The sequence below is a fragment of the Panthera onca genome, chromosome A3, assembly GCF_046562875.1.
Source record: "Panthera onca isolate mPanOnc1 chromosome A3, mPanOnc1 haplotype 2, whole genome shotgun sequence".
In the NCBI taxonomy this organism is placed as follows: domain Eukaryota; kingdom Metazoa; phylum Chordata; class Mammalia; order Carnivora; family Felidae; genus Panthera; species Panthera onca.
The window spans coordinates 138,760,060-138,768,813 of NC_138341.1; the positions used below are offsets into that span (position 1 = coordinate 138,760,060).

The 8,754-nt window shown below is 62.6% G+C and overlaps 1 long non-coding RNA gene across 1 annotated transcript; it reads right to left on the reverse strand.

Annotated features, from left to right (window-relative positions):
- Window positions 1-2,984: 2,984 nt before the first annotated feature.
- LOC145715402 (uncharacterized) lies at window positions 2,985-7,286 on the reverse strand. Its single transcript, XR_014137515.1, has 3 exons — window positions 6,228-7,286; window positions 4,913-4,995; window positions 2,985-4,837 (listed from the first exon to the last, which is right to left on the reverse strand). It is a non-coding gene; the product is annotated as an uncharacterized LOC145715402 (long non-coding RNA).
- Window positions 7,287-8,754: the final 1,468 nt, after the last annotated feature.

Below are 8,754 nucleotides of genomic sequence, written 5' to 3' on the forward strand. Positions count from 1 at the left end.
CGGGCATCCGCTTAGCAAGCGGGTTATCGTCATAACAGAGGAGGAAAGAGCCGGGGTGCGGCGGGACAACCATTACCACAGTCCCCTTGCAATTAAAACCGATTTTTTACAAGGCAATGCGAGTGATGGAGAGGTAAATGATGGGAACGAAGACCGTTCACTTCAGCACCAGCGCCCAGCGGGTGGGATTCAGGCTCCGCGCTCACTAGCGATGGACTCCGGGCGAGCCACCGACTTCTCACTTTATCCTCATCTGTGACACCACAGAAGTGATCGTGTCTGCCCCCTCGATGCACCTCACAGAGTTGGGATCCGCTTTGGAAGGACTTGATAAATACCCATGCTACGGCTAACCCGGGTATTGCTGCTGTATTTATTCGAGAAGAACACAGCCTCTTTCCAAGGGAACGTTGCTTGGCACGGATTACACAGATCCAGGCGAGGCACGTGCGTATCCTGGAGCCACAACGCCGCGGCACCTGCTTCCATCAGAAATGCACACGCGGGCGCAGCAGTGTGGCCGCTCCCGCAGGCGTGGCGGTGCCGTTCGGAACAGCCCCAGAGTGGTAGGAGCCCAAGTGCCCGCGAACAACTCAATGGGTAAACTGTGCGTGTTTGGACAATGGCCTACAGCAAAGCGAACGAGCGGGGCCCCTCCCTCTGGGCGCCAGGCGTGTGCATCATGTGCCTGGAGAGAGCCCGGCGCTGGGGGGACCCGGCTGAGCATTTATTTGCCTTCCCTTCTACTCTTTCTCAAACTGTCAGAAAGGTAGCGTTTATATGTAGAGAAGACCCCTAACCATGCCCAAGTTGCACGCACAGCCTGTGAGGGCCAGCAGAGAGGGGGTCCGCCCCGGGAGGGGCCGGAAGGTGCCAGAAGAAGGGCCTGCAGGCCCCACGGGGCCCGGGGCCAGACCTCGATGCCACGCCTCCCCGAGCCAGGATGGCAACTCCGCAGGGCCGGGTGGTGGCAAGCCCTCGGAAAGGCCCGACTGGGCACCGGGAAGGGTGATGGCAGCCATTGTCCACACCCGTCTGGCCGCTGTGTCGAGACCCACACCTTCGAGATGGTGATAAAAACAGCACAGCCCAGGCTTTCTTTTTGAAAAATGTTTGGTTTGGTTTGGTTTTTAAGGCAAGACTGAGGCATTTGTGCTGCCTTTCCTGTAGGGACTGTGGGGTCCGGGAGTGTCTGCGCCTGGGGTCGGTGGGGTCAGCTGGAGCACCTGCTTTCCCCCCTGCTTTGCTGTGTGTTCTCCCCAGAGAAGGGCGGGCGCGGGATTCCAGAAGGGCCCGCCCCGCCTCCTGCGCGCAGCGATCTTGCGGTGTGGGCGGTGGAAGCCACGCGTAGGGAACCACCGGTGACCGAAACCCCCGTCAGCGTGCAGCCAGGCTGCCGTCCCCCGGGGTCCCTGCCCGCGATCCGGGAGGGAGGCGCGGGGAAAGCCAGCTGCCTGGCGTCCGCGGCGTGGAGAGGCTGCCGGTGCCTCCCGGGGACGTCCCCAGGCTCGCCGGCCTCCAGGGGGCAGAGGAGGGCGCGGCGCCTCGGCGCACCCGGGACGCCGGAACTTTCCAGGGGCTCCTCGGCCCCGCTGGACGCCCGTCCCGTTGCAGCCCGCGGGCTCGGAGCCCGTTTCCGGACCGCGGGCGCGGCACCTCGGTTTCCCCGCCCGCCCCCGGCCACGCGGGGCCGCACGCGAACGCGGCACAGGCCGGAGTCGGGCGGCTCGGCCGCCCGCGAAGCCCGGGGAGTTTCCCAGGAAGGATTTACGGCTCCTCAAACGTTTCCACTCCAGCTCCGGGTCACAGTCACGGTGGTTTCACTGTGACCTTGCGTCACCTGCCGTTTCCTGAGCGCGGAGGCCTGGGCTGAGTCATGCGGGGTCACGGTGCGCCCGGAAGTGGCCTTGATGGGAAGGTGACGAAGCCGAGCCGGGACCTTCCCCGAGGGGGCGGGAACCGCACCCCCCACCCCCCGACGCAGGGCTTCGAGCCCCGCAGGGGGATGGCCTCCTGCCCAAGCTCCACGCAGGCACTGGCCTCCCGCTCGGTGGGCTGGGGGGGGGGGGGCCTGGGGCGGCACAGGTGGGGTCGGCTGGCACGAGGTGCCCCCCCGGGTGGCCGGGGGCGGGTGGGGAGACTGAGGCGCGGTGCCCGGGGTCCCCGGCTCGGAACGGGCTCCGAGCCCACAGGCTGCAACAGGACGCGGAGGGCAGCGGGGCCGCTGGAAGGTTCTGGTGCCGGACCTGGTGCCCGCGTCCCCGGCGCGCTGAGGCCCAGGCCACTGCACGCGGCTGGTCCCCACTGCGCCAGCCTTGCTTTGAAGTTGTCTTCGGGGTTTGGAGGAAAGGCCTCCGGCCCCTGCGGCGACGGTGGCCGGACTCCCGCTCGGGCGCGGGGACGGAGCCCTGCTCACCCCACCCCACCCCCACCCCCCGTCGCCCCCGGGGGTCGCACTCCCGCACCCACGCGCCGGCTCCCCAGAGAACGCACTCTCTCCGCGGTTCCACTAGGTGGCGCCGCAAAACCGCCGGGGTTTGCTTGGGTTTTTTACACTTTGCGCATCTGGAATGAAACAGTCCAATAAAAATATAATGGAGCCACGTGGGTAATTTTACACGAAATGGGCGAAGTTAACTGTAATAATACGTTTTATTTACCTGGGCTGAGCAAGATCTGTCTTAAGGGAAAAGAGAAAGAATATCTTATTTAATCCAATAGAGCCAAAACTTACCACTTACGCATGTGATCAATATAAGGAATTATTGGCGGGATACTTTCCTTTTTTTCTATAAGTCCTCAAAGGCCAGTGTCTTTGTTACACTTACAGCACTTTTCAATTCACTCGCTAAACTTGTTATCAGATATGATTGATTGTACTTAAATTTCATAAGATTTATAGTCCAAAAAGGACATTCATCCACCTAAGTTGTTCCAAACATACATAGAAGTTTTCGGTAACTGAACTGTTATTAAAACCTAAAAAAAAAAAAAACTTTTTTTATTAATGTTTATTCACTTTTGAGAGAGAGGCAGAGACAGAGCAGGAGCAGGGGAGGTGCAGAGAGAGAGAGGACCCAGAATCCAAACCAGGCTCCAGGCTCCGAGCTGTCAGCACAGAGCCTGACGCGGGGCTTGAGCCCCCGAAACCGTGAGATCATGACCTGAGCCAAAGTCGATGCTTAACCGACTGAGCCCCCCAGGCACCCCCTGTCATTAAAATTTTTAAATCTGACCTAATTAAAGTCAGATTAAAGCACTCTGTGGTTGCCGAACGGGACTGGGGTTTCAAAACCCATGTTGCCAGCCCCCCGCCTGCAGGCAGCCCACCTGGGTCAACGGCCATAAGGTGACGCTCGGTGTTCTGAGGGATGAGCAAGGACTCCAAGGCCGCGTGAGCTGGCGCACCAGGCCGACCCGGCCGCTCTCGGAGACCCACTCTGATGGGGAGCGGAGGACCCGACAAGTCCTACAGCGAGGGCCCCAGGAGCCCAGAGCTCGACTCTTCTCTATTTACCGTGCTTCTGTGGGGACTCCATGCCCCCCACCCCAGGCCTCTGCCCCCGGGAGCCGGAACAGACAAGGACCCGGATTCTCTCCCGGAGCCTCCGGAAGGAGTTCCGTCCTGTGGACACCTGCAGCCCGGTGAGGCCGGGTTGGACTTCGGCCCTGGGACCGTGTGTCGTTTTCAGCCCTGGGCTCGCGGTGATTTGTCACAGCAGCAACAGGAGGCTCACGTGGCCTTTGAGGGAAGGAGCGTGGGTGCTGAGCGCGGGGAGGTTCCCGGGAGCGTGGAGGGTTTGAAGCAGGAAGAGATACGGTCTAAGTCTGTGTTTCTTAACTGTGAGCACCTGCTGGGAGGGTGGCCCCAGGACCCTTGCGGACGGCTCACGCGGCCCCTGCCCCTGGTGGCACAGCCTCCTTTGCTCTCCCTGCAGCGCGGCTGGGTCCCATCTTACAGATGGGCAAACTGAGGCCTGCCTGTGTGCTGGCCCTCCTGGTGGGTGCTGGACGGCAGAGCAGCTCAGACGGGTGGATGTCACCCTGCAGGCATCCTCGGGTGCCACGTGTGCCTCTGTCAGCGGGCTTTCTCTTTCAGTATCAAACTTGGCCTCGAAGCCCCTTGCTCGGGGGCCCCCCGTCAGGTTGCTGGGGTTGTCCACAGCTCCGCTCATCAGGTTCGCGTGCTGCGTCCGGGGCTGAGCTGTGCATAACTCGTCAGTGGCTTCTCCTCAGGAGCGTTCGGGAGCCTTCCCCGGAACTGTGCGCCATGCGACACCCACGTGGGCGCGACAAACACGCGGGCCAGCGGCAGAGAGACAGAGGGGGAGGCGGGTGTCCAGATCAGTGGTTCCTACAGACACGAACGACCTGTGCCGGGCGGCGAGCTCGGTCGGTGCTGGGCCTGCCCGCAGCCTCTCTGGGCTGCTCACCAGCTGTATTTTCTGTTCTAATGGTTCAACTCGTATTTAACCTGCTGTCGGTATTTACCTGACTCTCAGGTGCGTTGAACACGAAGTTTGCCTAGGGAGGGCTGGGGCAGGGATGTGCCTCCTGGCCGTGTTTTAGTCACTTCAGGCCGTCACGGGGGGTTCCCGTGCTTTCTGGAAGGAGTCCGCTTAGGGTCTCCACCTCTCACAAAGGACCGAGTTTCTCTTGAACAAACTGGCTTGGGTCCACGAGCGCAGTCTGGGACACAGCCTTCCCGGCTGCCCGAGAATCAGGAAATTGGTTCTAATAAAGGCTACCGGGTGGGGCTCCTGGCTGGCTCAGTCGGTGGACCATGCCACTTTTGATATCGAGGTCGTGAGTTCAAGCCCCACGCTGGGCGTTGAGCCTACTTAAATTAAAGAAAAAAAAAATTGTAAAGGTTGCCGGGAGCCAGTATTTCTCCTCGCAGGCTGGGACCAACCTGGGAAATTCCTCTGTCGGCCTCCCCAGGGCAGAAACTTCCCTTGCTTCCTGGCCTGGTAATTTTCCAGAGCTGCAACTTTCCTGTCAAGGGGCAGGAAGGACATTCAGCTGCTGACAACCCAGCCAGAAGTCACAACTGCCCAGAGTGGGATCCGGGACGTGACTCAGCAGCATAAGGGAAGTCGGCAGAGCAGGGGCAGAGGCAGCTCTTGGTGGGAGGCGGGGCCGCCGGCTGTGGGGGCGGGGTGCCGTCCCAGGACGCATCCAGAGCCATGGCAGGTGGGGCGCTGGGAGGTCTGACTGTCCCCTCCCCCCCGCCCCCCCCCCCACCACCTTCAGACCACGTGCATCTCTGGCCACACATGAGCATCACTTCCCAGGTACAGAACATTCCGGGGGGCAGGCCCAGGTGGCCAAGGACTCAGGACCCTGGCCGCAGGCGGGAGAGAGGCCAGCAAGACGTGACTCCTTCCCAGCTCCCACTGGCGGGAGAGTGCAAGGAAACGGGTATCAGATGCTGCCACCCTTCTCAGCCCCGAGGTCTCAGGACTCCCACCCACCGCGGGCAGGCGGCAGGGGCTCCGTGGCCGAGCTCTGCCCCCCTTCCCCCAGAAGGAACCTTGAACCGGACCCAAACGACGCCGCACCAAGCGAGGGGCCCTTCTCCAGCTTCAGGCACGAGGCAGGAGGTCACCTCCGCCCGCCCGGGGCCCACGTGGAGAGTGGCAGGATGTGGCAGTCTGCAGTTTGGACGGGAGACCTCAGGACTCGTGTGCGGCTCCCCAGCTCCTCCTCCCCTGCCCTGGCTGCACGGCACCCAGAGGGGCTCCCGGGGCCAAAGCCCAGGCCCGGGGACCTGTTGGTGTGGGCCCGTGCCGACCGCCCCCCCCAGAAGCGGATGCTGCCCCCACGCGCCCCTGAGCGAGCCTCGTCTTCTACAAAACCTCCCGGCAACTCTGCATTTGGATATTTTTAAGGGCAGTTCTTTATTATTATCCAAGTGTGTGACTATCAAAAAAGGGAGACGCCGTCCACACCACACTCCTTCCGGTTTCTCCAGAAAGAGCAGACTGTGCTGCAGCCGGTGCCCCCAAGGGCATGGCGAGCCCCCCCCCCCCCCGCCCCCGCCTGCCGGGACAGGTCAGACTCTGGCCCCACAGCCCCTCGTCCCTGCGTCCCTCCCAGCCACCGAGAGTTACACAGCATTGCACGGGGCACACACGGGCCAGCAGTTTGGAGTCACCCACGTAGACGCCCAGCTCTTACTTCCTCCCCAGAAACGAGGTCAAAGAACACTTCATGCAAATCCCCACCTTATGAGCTCAGTTTTCGTCATGAACCATCCTCCCATTTCCAGGTAACCGCCTGTGGTGCAGAACAGAAACACAGAGCGGGTGCGTTAGCCGCGCACAGCATGGTCCACGTGCGGAGTGCAGCCAGGCCACCGTCTAGGCCCAGCGAGGGACGGCGGGCCGGTCACTGTCTGGGCCCAGTGAGCATTCTCTGCTCCACCGGGCACGATGGAATCCTGCGGTTCTGAGGCTCTGGTTTAGAGCTTAATGTTGCTTCATGTTGCCCTAAACGAAGACAGAAAAGCACACGGTCCTGGGCGGGCCACCTTCCCGCCCACCCAGCCGCAGCGCCCAGGACGAAAGCTGCCGGAATGCACTTCCTCGTGGGGCTGGTCCTGCCGAGGGTGTGGCCGGGACGGGGAGCGGTGCCGAGGAAGGAGGAGGCCGGCCACCCTGCCGTCCCCAGGCATGCGTGCGGCCAAGGGCCACCCGGGCTCGGGACACATGATCGTGAGGTGGGACGTCAGAAGAGACTAGAAAGGCAGGTGCCTCCACTCTCCGTGTCCCAGACGCCCGTCCTTCCCAGTCTCCTCCCTGCAAACCCCACACAGAGGGCCCTGGCCTTGGTCTGAGATAAATACCACGTAAGTGTCACAGACAACATCCCATTTTTGCCCTCCAGCCTGACTGTTCTCAAAACCCAGAGCTGTATGCCCAGCTGCTGACCCACCATCACCACCATCACCGTTATCTCCACTCTCACCATCACCATCATCATTTTCCTAGTTTGCCTAGAAAGGGAGGGAGCCTCTCCCTACACGGGGGACCCAGGAGGCAGAGACACCCCCAGACAGTGTTTCTGTCACTATGAGTGAGACCTGGACAGAAGGAAATTAACATCTCCCGGGCCATGTAGAGACATAGTTAATGAAGGTTGTAAGGAAAATACTTATTCACATTCTTGGGTTTTTTCCAGCTCCCTGATCTAAGGGAACTGGCTGTGAGTTCAGCAGGCCTGGCAGCCCCAACCTCACTCAGCCAACTGTGAAGCCTGCCATCTGGAACCCCACCCCGTGCAACCGCCCCACGTCGGCCCCTTTAAGCCCACTGTATGGACACACAGCCTGTTCGTCTGCTCCTCCGTTGACCGACATTCGGGTCGCTTCCACCTGTCGGCTGTTGCGAATAAGGCTGCTGTGAACGTGGGTGCGCACAGATCCCCCCGAGTCCCTGCTTTCGGGGGGATACGCCGAGAGGTGGGGTTGCCAGCTCGCACGGCAATTCCGTTCCGAATTTTCCGAGGAACCCATTTTCCCCGGCAGCTACACCACGTCCCATCCTCACCAACGGTGCTTGGCCGGTGTGTTTTTCAGAAGCCCCCGGAAGGAGAGGAGCGGTGGGTGTGCTCCTGAGAGATGCCGCCACATGGCCTGAGAAACCACGTCTGGGCCAAGGCAGCCCAGAGGCAGCTCTGGCCCCCGCGGGCGCCAGGCTCCGCGTCACCTGCCGACATGGAGAGAGCATCCCACACGCGCCGAGCCGAGGCGTAAACCGGGAGTCCACCATGGTGGGGAGGGGCTTCCGGCCAGGGGCTGACTTCGGGCCCACAGGGAGCAGCGGGGAGAAGGGGGCTTGCCCGCCGAGAGCCGGGTCCGGGGCGCCTGGTGGGCGGGCACCTGCGCCTCCGCCGTCTCCGCATGAAAGCTGTGGCTCCCGGCACATCAGCCGATTTCCTACCTGAAGGCACGCTCCGTGCCAAGTGTGTTCGCTTGCCCACCTGGGGTGGCCCCTCTCCCGGGACTGGGGCCTCTACCCAACCAGAAGCTGCCGGGGGCCCCCCGTGGAGCGTGGGGTAGAGTGGGCACCTTCTCTGGGGGTCCTCGGCCTGGGGTCCGGGGAGGAGGGAGCACCCACCTGTGGGTGCGGATGGGGACAGAGGGCGGCCCGTGTCGGAGCGGAGATGGCAGGACCGTGTTGGAGGCTGTGCTCATAGATGAGGAGGACAGCCTAGGACACGAAGGTGGGGTGGGAGGGGCAGAGCCCAGGTGACCTGGGTGAGGAGCCAGGTGGAGGGAGGGAGAGAGGAGGACAGAGGGAGGAGGGAGAGGAGGGGGAGGGGGAGGGGTGGAGGAGACAGGAGGGAGGGGGAGGGAGAAGGGAGGAGGGAGGGTTCGAGGAGGGGGCCAGGAGGAGGGAGCCGGCCCCCCGCCCGCGTGGGCGGCGTCTTGCCCGAGGACCGTGGCTGGCCTGGCTCTGGACGGAGACGCGTGGGAGGTGACTGAGGTGGTAATTGCCCCGTGCGGGAGGCCACCCAGGGAGCTGGCGCCAAGGTGGAGGACGGAGCCCATCCTCAGGAGCACGACGTCCCGGGCCCGGCCGTTCACCGAGTTCCCTTCCCCCGGCTGCTCCCAGGGGGCCACACTGGGGGCATCTGGCCTCTGCGGTGCCTGGGCCCCCGTGTGTTTCTTAAGACAAGGGAACATGAGCTCCACGGACCCAGCGGGGGCGTCCAGGAGAAGTCACGCTGCCCCCCTCCCCCCGCCTGCGG